General features: G+C 36.6%; 1 protein-coding gene across 1 annotated transcript in view; it reads left to right on the forward strand.

Moving 5' to 3' along the window:
- The window catches only part of LOC144956103 (sodium/potassium-transporting ATPase subunit alpha-like), a 46,429-nt gene extending 46,057 nt beyond the window's left edge, over nucleotides 1-372 (forward strand). The window contains exon 21 of the mRNA XM_078886451.1: nucleotides 1-372. This exon is cut by the window's left edge and continues 1,340 nt beyond it. The gene's annotated coding sequence lies outside the window, so the exon portion shown is untranslated.
- Nucleotides 373-11,072: the final 10,700 nt, after the last annotated feature.

Raw genomic sequence — 11,072 nt, forward strand, 5'->3', positions numbered from 1 at the left:
CACCCACGTTTAAAATATACTCTTTAACCATTATGGGAAAGATAGATTTTACAAACGGAAGTAAATTTACTATCATGATACTCTAGCATTAATCCATTGTTATGATTTGTGCTACAATTAAATTATTTATTAACTAGACATGGAAATGTTTATATTAACGTAGGTATATGAATGGGTGACAATAACAATGAAAGATTGTGATTACAAATCATTGTGATGAACAACATGATGGCAATGTGATTACAAATCATTGTGATAAACAATAGTGATGGCAATGAAGCATGATTTAAGTCGATGATATGAAGGTAATTTACTGAATGAAATGAATGAAAATGTAAATGGAATATTGACATTTCAATTATTAATCATAAATGAGTGAGGGGGGGGGGGGTACATACTGTGTCATCTATCCCCTTATATCTGTTTTCCATCATGCTTTCCGTCTTTGTCTTGGAATGAGATTACTTGGTTTTGTCCTGGTCCTGGCCGGATCCCCTGGCTGGGAGGGAAACAGTCGAATGTATTGTTAGTTTTGGGAGATGATATTTTTTTCATTGTAAATCATCTCTCTGTTATGCATTGTATTATGCTTTCTTTATATTATATATGATTTGTAAAACATTTGAGTGTGTTCCTCTTGGCGGGGACCTGTGCTTGTGTCTGGATGAGACTTTTAGTGATCTGACTAAGTACTTTGATAGAGTGCTTTTGGAATCTACACCTGTTTCTTATTTGAACCAATTCCCCTTTGTCTTCCCTTTTCTTGGATGCTTTATTGTAATTCTAGAACTTTTTACTATCCCATTTTCTTCCTTTTTACTGGCGCTGATATGACCTTAATGTGTTGCAAGCGCCGTAAAACCCTTAAAAACAAAAAAAAAACATAAATGAGTGAAAATTCATAACAATAATAGATAAAGAGAAGATTTCCCAAATCATGAATGGGTATGGTATATATATATCCAAACAATACTCAATGTTACATTAAGTTGGGTCATCATGTTTACAAATAAAATTATCGAATTTGTGCGTTCTGATTTGGCATAGTTTGCGAGGTAACTAACAGTATGCATGGGAGGTTAAGTTATACCCTTCTCACGTGTTTACACTAATCGAGAAAGTAGGTCGGCGTGAATATTTTCACAACCTGGTATGTGAGAGATACTGAAAGTGTAATTTTGCAAAAATAGACTCCACCTTAGTACTCTACTATTATTCATTTTGTTATTTCTTATGTACGTGAGTGGTTTATGGTCCGTTTCGACCACAAACTCTTTTAGCAGTAGATATCTGCTGAATGTCTTTAAAGCAAAGACGATGGCCAGTCCTTCACGCTCTATTACAGAGTATCGTGATTCTCTGACCAATAATTTTCTGCTTGCATATAAGCAAGGCATTAGAGTTCCCTCGTGTTCCTGTAATAGTACACCTGCGATGCCCTTATCAGACGCGTCAGTTCTTACAACAAATTCTTTTGACATGTCGGGTAATTTAAGAATTGGTTCTGAACAGAGTAATGCCTTTAATTGGTTAAAGCTATTCTGACACGCTTCTGTCCAAACAATTTTGTTCGGTGACCCATTCTTTGTCAGATTTGTTAGCGGTGTCGCGATGTGCGCGAAGTTGTAAATGTATTTCCTGTAAAAATTTAGGAGCCCAAGTACTTTGCGTACTTCTTTTTTTGTCTTAGGTGGTTGCAATTGTGCGATTTTTGTTTGTTTTTCTGTCTCGGGTGTCTGTGTCCCATGACCAACGGTATGATTGATCCTGCATTTGAAGCTTCGATATTAGTAAACATAGGTTGCGACACTGTGTCTCTATCAAAATACTTTTTTAGCATATTTGCATGGAATGTCTTTGTTGTGTTGTTAATTTTAATCTCGTAATTAACATTAGATTTTACTGCTGTTATTTTGAATGGTCCTTTCCATGTAGCTAAAAGTTTACTCGAGTCATCGGGTAAGAGTATTAGTACTTTGTCACCAATCTCAAATTTTCTTGACTTGCTTTTTCGATCGGAGTATTCCTTGTATTTCTCTGCTTTTTTAGTGACGGATTCCTGTGCTAGCTTACACGTGTCCTCTATTCTGTCTTTCAGGTTTCTTACATATTCGTAAGCAAACATAATTTCGTTATTGTCCTCCTCATTCCCTTTACAAATGTCGGCTACTATATTGATCGGGCCGCGAGGTGATCGTCCATACATCAACTCAAATGGGGAGTAGCCTGTAGATTCTTGGGGTATTTCTCTATATGCAAATAGGATTGCTGGTAAGTATCTGTCCCAATCATCTGGTTTTTCTGCTGACACTTTTAACATATTCTTTAGAGTGCCATTAAATCTTTCACAAAGACCATTTGCTTGGGGGTGGTAGGGAGTTGTGAATGAGTGTTGGATTCCCATGAGTTTCATGGTTTCATGCATCATATGTGATGTAAATTGGGGTCCATTGTCCGACAGTATCTCATTTGGTATGCCTATTCTAGTAAAAATTGTCATCAATGCTTCAGCTATGTGATCCGATGTAGTTGATTTCAATGCTATCGCTTCTGGCCACCTGGTTGCGTAATCGACTAGTGTTAGTATGTGTGTATGGTTTCTATCTGATTTTGTTAAAGGGCCTATAATGTCAATTGCAACTTTTTGAAAAACTTTTTCAATAACTGGGGTTGTCTCTAATGGCAATCTCGGTATTCTGCCTTTTGCGACTCTTCTTTGGCATGTGTCACAAGATTTCACATATTCTCGGACGTCTTTAGTAATTCCAGGCCATGTGAAATTCTCGGATATTCTCTTCAATGTGGAAGAGCTCCCAAGATGTCCAGAAGTTATTGAATCGTGCGCTATTCCAAGGGTTTTGTTTCTGTAAATACTCGGCGTGACCAGTTGTTTAGCTATTTTGTTTCTTTTCCTATGTAACCTGAACAGAATATCTTTTTCAATGATGTATTCAACTTTTGATTTCGTCCCTTTGTTTGCGATATTGAAATATGAAGTTAAAGTCGGGTCCTTTTTCTGTTCTTCAATGAACCTGTTCCTGTCAAATTGTTGTGGTTCTAGAGAAATAGTCATTGGCTTCTCTGTTGTCTTAGTCATCTTTCTTGTTTCTGCTAGACAAGCTGTTTCTTGGGTTAATGACCATTCTTTTACATCTGTTGGGTTGTCTTTAAGACCTTTTATATTGCCAACAATAACATCAGCGACGGGGTTGGGAAGTATACAGCATTCCACTATTCCTGTATAGTATGGGGTTTCTATGTACACATTAGCTGTTTCAAAGGTTTCGACTGTGCCACTGAATGTGATGCATTGTACCGTTTTTCCAGTTTTGTCTTCGTCATTGATCAAAGATGCTTTTATTCCTACTGTACTGCATCCTGTGTCTCTCAATATTTTGCAATCAGTTCCATTAGCTTTGCCTTCACAAAAAAATAGCGATCCTGATTTGTGAGTTTGTGTTAAAAGTGACATACCTTTCACGCAATACACATTTATATTTTCTCCTGACATTACTCGTGTCTGATTGTTTACACTTGTTTGGAGTGATGCATTTGCAGTTTCTTTTGGATATCCCACGATTTTGTAACATTTATCTGCTGTGTGGCCTTTCATTCCACAATATTGACATTTAATTATAGGTTTGTTGGTTTTCTTATACTCAGTATTATTGTCAGTGCTATTTCTTGTTTTGTTTTGATAGGGTCGGCTATGGTCTCTATTGAACTGTTTGTTCCATGGTTTGTTACTATGGTCATCCTGTTTCACTTGCGTGTTCCGAGTGATTGATCGGCTCGTTCTATTTGAGTACTGAACTTTAGGTGTACCTGGACTCTGAGCAGCAGCAGCGTAGTATGGTTCCTTCAATGTTCTGCTAAGGGGTGTCAATGGATGTGCGCTGTTAAAGTTTTCTGCGTAGATTTTTAATTTGTCCAAGTTTTCTGGCTTTCTCTCTTTAAAGAATGCGACTAAATCTGGGTTGCAAGCTTGATAGATTCGATTCTTCAGCGTGAGATAGTAAAGGCCTGCAAAGTCGTCTTGTTTTACGTTTGCCAACTCAAGCCACCGATTTAGAAATTGAGTAATTCGGTTCACGAATGTATTAAAGTCTTCTCCACTTTCCGGTTTTGCAGTGTGAAACCTTTCCTGGTAACCATCTTCCGTTAATCTAAATCTTTTTAGTAGAGCGTCTTTAATTTTTCCATAGTCATCTGCATCTTCAGTTGTTAAGGTATAGAAAACTTTTAGCGGTTCTCCAGATAAGCAGTTAATCAAGGCTGTGGCCCATTTGCTTTCTGGCCAACGATAACCTTTAGCCTGAACTTCGAATCGGTGTAAGAAGGATTCTAGACAGTCTGAGCGTTCATCGTATGTTGGCATGCGTGGAAGTTTCACGAAAAATTCATCACTATTATTATGTTTTCTTTCATGACCGGTTTTGTTTTTTCAATTTCCAGCATCATTTGGGTCCTTTTGGTTTCTTCTTCTGCTAAAGCTATTTGTCTTTTTAGTTCCCTTTCTTGGACTCTTTCTTCTCGTTCGAATTAGGATTCGTCGATTATTTGTTGTTGTTTTCGTGGCCAGGTACTTGTATTTTGCAATGGAGCAATAAATATCTAGCTTATTAATTTGGGGATTCAAATGATTGTTGATTAGATGGGCGGGGTGATATTGGTAATTACAATTAGCAATGCAATCTAATCTCTAGTTTTTGGATTCAAATGATTGTTGATTAGAGGGGCGGAGTGATATTGGTACTGATAACCATCTATTCTTAAGCTTGTTAAATTCAATTACTTGTTGGTTTGGTGGTCGAGGGTGATGTTGGTATAAAAAGGGAGCAATGCATCTAATCTCTAGTTTAATTGGATTCAAATTGTTGTTGATTAGGTGGGGGTCGGGGATATTTACTTGAAAGATAACCATCGTTCTACAGCTTGTTTAGTGTCATGGTCTCAAGTGAGTAAAGAGCTACTCGACTATGCATAAAGATATATGTAGAATGAGGCCCCAGAATTTACTAGTTACTATAATGAAAAACAATTAACGATTTGTTTACAATGAAATAAAAATAATGATGAAATTTATTAAACAAAGATAAACCCAGTGATCGTGGCAGTTACAATAGAGATATGAATATTTTACGTAACTTATGATAATATGTCAGGTTCGTAAGTTTACGTTTCCAGGCAGTTGATGGGCTTGGATGATCTATTCCTCTGATACAGGATCGGACTCGTAAAATTCCACTTCCAGGCAATTGGTAATGGGTTATATGTAATCCTTGACAGCGGGCTCGGGTTTGATCCTTGAAGATTATACAACAAAGTTAAAAGCCCGGCGTCTTAAATGGTGTAGATATAATATCTACAAAGTCCCAAAGGATAAAAATCTTACAGTAATAGAAGGAATTGAGCGACGGGGCCGTCCGCATAGATTGTGGAGAGAAAGTGAGTGTCAAATGTTAGACCTATCAGCTTTTATAATAAGTGGCTACGTGACAGAATGTAGAACGAAAAGTATTCACTAATTAGAAATTAATTCGAGGGAAGGCTATAAAAGGAAAGACGATCTAATATTAGAAGGTAAAGTTTATCTAAGCCTACCGAAATATAACTGGAGTGAGATGAATTCAGTTCTTAATAAAATAAAATTTAATAAGATAATTGTGAACAGCCTTTACTGTGACACCCCCCACCCACGTTTAAAATATACTCTTTAACCATTATGGGAAAGATAGATTTTACAAACGGAAGTAAATTTACTATCATGATACTCTAGCATTAATCCATTGTTATGATTTGTGCTACAATTAAATTATTTATTAACTAGACATGGAAATGTTTATATTAACGTAGGTATATGAATGGGTGACAATAACAATGAAAGATTGTGATTACAAATCATTGTGATGAACAACATGATGGCAATGTGATTACCAAATCATTGTGATAAACAATAGTGATGGCAATGAAGCATGATTTAAGTCGATGATATGAAGGTAATTTACTGAATGAAATGAATGAAAATGTAATGGAATATTGACATTTCAATTATTAATCATAAATGAGTGAGGGGGGGGGGGTACATACTGTGATCTTCTATCCCCTTATATCTGTTTTCCAACATGCTTTCCGTCTTTGTCTTGGAATGGGATTACTTGGTTTTGTCCTGGTCCTGGCCGGATCCCCTGGCTGGGAGGGAAACAGTCGAATGTATTGTTAGTTTGGGAGATGATATTTTTTTCATTGTAATCATCTCTCTGTTATGCATTGTATTATGCTTTCTTTATATATATATGATTTGTAAAACATTTGAGTGTGTTCCTCTTGGCGGGGACCTGTGCTTGTGTCTGGATGAGACTTTTAGTGATCTGACTAAGTACTTTGATAGAGTGCTTTTGGAATCTACACCTGTTTCTTATTGAACCAATTCCCTTTGTCTTCCCTTTTCTGGATGCTTATTGTAATTCTAGAACTTTTACTATCCCATTTTCTTCCTTTTACTGGCGCTGATATGACCTTAATGTGTTGCAAGCGCCGTAAAACCCTTAAAACACAAAAAAAAAACATAAATGAGTGAAAATTCATAACAATAATAGATAAAGAGAAGATTTCCCAAATCATGAATGGGTATGGTATATATAATCCAAACAATACTCAATGTTACATTAAGTTGGGTCATCATGTTTACAAATAAAATTATCGAATTTGTGCGTTCTGATTTGGCAAGTTTGCGAGGTAACTAACAGTATGCATGGGAGGTTAAGTTATACCCTTCTCACGTGTTTACACTAATCGAGAAAGTAGGTCGGCGTGAATATTTCACAACCTGGTATGTGAGAGATACTGAAAGTGTAATTTTGCAAAAATAGACTCCACCTTAGTACTCTACTATTATTCATTTTGTTATTTCTTATGTACGTGAGTGGTTTATGGTCCGTTTCGACCACAAACTCTTTTAGCAGTAGATATCTGCTGAATGTCTTTAAAGCAAAGACGATGGCCAGTCCTTCACGCTCTATTACAGAGTATCGTGATTCTCTGACCAATAATTTTCTGCTTGCATATAAGCAAGGCATTAGAGTTCCCTCGTGTTCCTGTAATAGTAACACCTGCGATGCCCTTATCAGACGCGTCAGTTCTTACAACAAATTCTTTGACATGTCGGGTAATTTAAGAATTGGTTCTGAACAGAGTAATGCCTTTAATTGGTTAAAGCTATTCTGACACGCTTCTGTCCAAACAATTTTGTTCGGTGACCCATTCTTTGTCAGATTTGTTAGCGGTGTCGCGATGTGCGCGAAGTTGTAAATGTATTTCCTGTAAAAATTTAGGAGCCCAAGTACTTTGCGTACTTCTTTTTTTGTCTTAGGTGGTTGCAATTGTGCGATTTTTGTTTGTTTTTCTGTCTCGGGTGTCTGTGTCCCATGACCAACGGTATGATTGATCCTGCATTTGAAGCTTCGATATTAGTAAACATAGGTTGCGACACTGTGTCTCTATCAAAATACTTTTTTAGCATATTTGCATGGAATGTCTTTGTTGTGTTGTTAATTTTAATCTCGTAATTAACATTAGATTTTACTGCTGTTATTTGAATGGTCCTTTCCATGTAGCTAAAAGTTTACTCGAGTCATCGGGTAAGAGTATTAGTACTTTGCACCAATCTCAAATTTTCTTGACTTGCTTTTTCGATCGGAGTATTCCTTGTATTTCTCTGCTTTTTTAGTGACGGATTCCTGTGCTAGCTTACACGTGTCCTCTATTCTGTCTTTCAGGTTTCTTACATATTCGTAAGCAAACATAATTTCGTTATTGTCCTCCTCATTCCCTTTACAAATGTCGGCTACTATATTGATCGGGCCGCGAGGTGATCGTCCATACATCAACTCAAATGGGGAGTAGCCTGTAGATTCTTGGGGTATTTCTCTATATGCAAATAGGATTGCTGGTAAGTATCTGTCCCAATCATCTGGTTTTTCTGCTGACACTTTTAACATATTCTTTAGAGTGCCATTAAATCTTTCACAAAGACCATTTGCTTGGGGGTGGTAGGGAGTTGTGAATGAGTGTTGGATTCCCATGAGTTTCATGGTTTCATGCATCATATGTGATGTAAATTGGGGTCCATTGTCCGACAGTATCTCATTTGGTATGCCTATTCTAGTAAAAATTGTCATCAATGCTTCAGCTATGTGATCCGATGTAGTTGATTTCAATGCTATCGCTTCTGGCCACCTGGTTGCGTAATCGACTAGTGTTAGTATGTGTGTATGGTTTCTATCTGATTTTGTTAAAGGGCCTATAATGTCAATTGCAACTTTTTGAAAAACTTTTTCAATAACTGGGGTTGTCTCTAATGGCAATCTCGGTATTCTGCCTTTTGCGACTCTTCTTTGGCATGTGTCACAAGATTTCACATATTCTCGGACGTCTTTAGTAATTCCAGGCCATGTGAAATTCTCGGATATTCTCTTCAATGTGGAAGAGCTCCCAAGATGTCCAGAAGTTATTGAATCGTGCGCTATTCCAAGGGTTTTGTTTCTGTAAATACTCGGCGTGACCAGTTGTTTAGCTATTTTGTTTCTTTTCCTATGTAACCTGAACAGAATATCTTTTTCAATGATGTATTCAACTTTTGATTTCGTCCCTTTGTTTGCGATATTGAAATATGAAGTTAAAGTCGGGTCCTTTTTCTGTTCTTCAATGAACCTGTTCCTGTCAAATTGTTGTGGTTCTAGAGAAATAGTCATTGGCTTCTCTGTTGTCTTAGTCATCTTTCTTGTTTCTGCTAGACAAGCTGTTTCTTGGGTTAATGACCATTCTTTTACATCTGTTGGGTTGTCTTTAAGACCTTTTATATTGCCAACAATAACATCAGCGACGGGGTTGGGAAGTATACAGCATTCCACTATTCCTGTATAGTATGGGGTTTCTATGTACACATTAGCTGTTTCAAAGGTTTCGACTGTGCCACTGAATGTGATGCATTGTACCGTTTTTCCAGTTTTGTCTTCGTCATTGATCAAAGATGCTTTTATTCCTACTGTACTGCATCCTGTGTCTCTCAATATTTTGCAATCAGTTCCATTAGCTTTGCCTTCACAAAAAAATAGCGATCCTGATTTGTGAGTTTGTGTTAAAAGTGACATACCTTTCACGCAATACACATTTATATTTTCTCCTGACATTACTCGTGTCTGATTGTTTACACTTGTTTGGAGTGATGCATTTGCAGTTTCTTTTGGATATCCCACGATTTTGTAACATTTATCTGCTGTGTGGCCTTTCATTCCACAATATTGACATTTAATTATAGGTTTGTTGGTTTTCTTATACTCAGTATTATTGTCAGTGCTATTTCTTGTTTTGTTTTGATAGGGTCGGCTATGGTCTCTATTGAACTGTTTGTTCCATGGTTTGTTACTATGGTCATCCTGTTTCACTTGCGTGTTCCGAGTGATTGATCGGCTCGTTCTATTTGAGTACTGAACTTTAGGTGTACCTGGACTCTGAGCAGCAGCAGCGTAGTATGGTTCCTTCAATGTTCTGCTAAGGGGTGTCAATGGATGTGCGCTGTTAAAGTTTTCTGCGTAGATTTTTAATTTGTCCAAGTTTTCTGGCTTTCTCTCTTAAAGAATGCGACTAAATCTGGGTTGCAAGCTTGATAGATTCGATTCTTCAGCGTGAGATAGTAAAGGCCTGCAAAGTCGTCTTGTTTTACGTTTGCCAACTCAAGCCACCGATTTAGAAATTGAGTAATTCGGTTCACGAATGTATTAAAGTCTTCTCCACTTTCCGGTTTTGCAGTGTGAAACCTTTCCTGGTAACCATCTTCCGTTAATCTAAATCTTTTTAGTAGAGCGTCTTTAATTTTTCCATAGTCATCTGCATCTTCAGTTGTTAAGGTATAGAAAACTTTTAGCGGTTCTCCAGATAAGCAGTTAATCAAGGCTGTGGCCCATTTGCTTTCTGGCCAACGATAACCTTTAGCCTGAACTTCGAATCGGTGTAAGAAGGATTCTAGACAGTCTGAGCGTTCATCGTATGTTGGCATGCGTGGAAGTTTCACGAAAAATTCATCACTATTATTATGTTTTCTTTCATGACCGGTTTTTGTTTTTTCAATTTCCAGCATCATTTGGGTCCTTTTGGTTTCTTCTTCTGCTAAAGCTATTTGTCTTTTTAGTTCCCTTTCTTGGACTCTTTCTTCTCGTTCTTCTCTACGTATTCTTTCTTCATGTTCTTTTTCTTCTCTACGAATTCTTTCTTCATTTTCTTCTCTACGAATTCTTTCTTCATTTTCTTCTCTACGAATTCTTTCTTCTTTTTCTTCTTTTATTTTCTCTTCGCACCATGAAAATATTCTTTCCTGGGGTATTTCTAAGTCCTTTGCGAGACTTAAGTATCTTTTATATGCTTCCATTTTTGCAATAAATTAGTTACGATGTTTTATATATATATATATATATATATATTGACAGGATACTGTTACTGACTGTTTTATTTATTTACACTTACTGGAATGAACTGTTCTATTTTTAGAAATCTCTCTCTCTTATTTCAACTTATTATGTATGTTGAATTTGATGCCTTTTATCGTTATATCTTATAAAGCAATGTGTCAATACAATGCGGAGTTATTATGACTTGTGTCAATAACAATGTGTCAATCGCGTGTACTCTAAACTATGTTACTACGAAAAATGTATCACCAATGTGTGTGACTCGTCGTTAGTTTGTGTACAATTATTCGCAATGACGCTAATATACTAGAGTGTGATAACAATAATAGGATGCCAAAATAATCCCAAGTTATCTATCACTAAATATAACACGACGGCTAGTAGGCTCCTTTTATTATTATTTAGTTTTTAAAGACTCACTTTTCAGAACATAATATTTAAGTGGTTTTCGGTAACAGTAATATGCCAAAAATGCATTTAAAACAAATCACTATGCAAAACAAATCACGATGTCTATAGTTACTATGTGATGCCCAACTCATGTAAAAGAGAATAATGAAGGATATATTTACCAACTCAGTTCGTGGCTGGGACCTCTCTCTTGTT

Source organism: Berghia stephanieae, chromosome 10 (genome assembly GCF_034508935.2).
Source record: "Berghia stephanieae isolate SIO BIC M18660-M18661 chromosome 10, UCSD_Bste_1.3, whole genome shotgun sequence".
NCBI classification, from domain to species: Eukaryota; Metazoa; Mollusca; class Gastropoda; order Nudibranchia; family Aeolidiidae; genus Berghia; species Berghia stephanieae.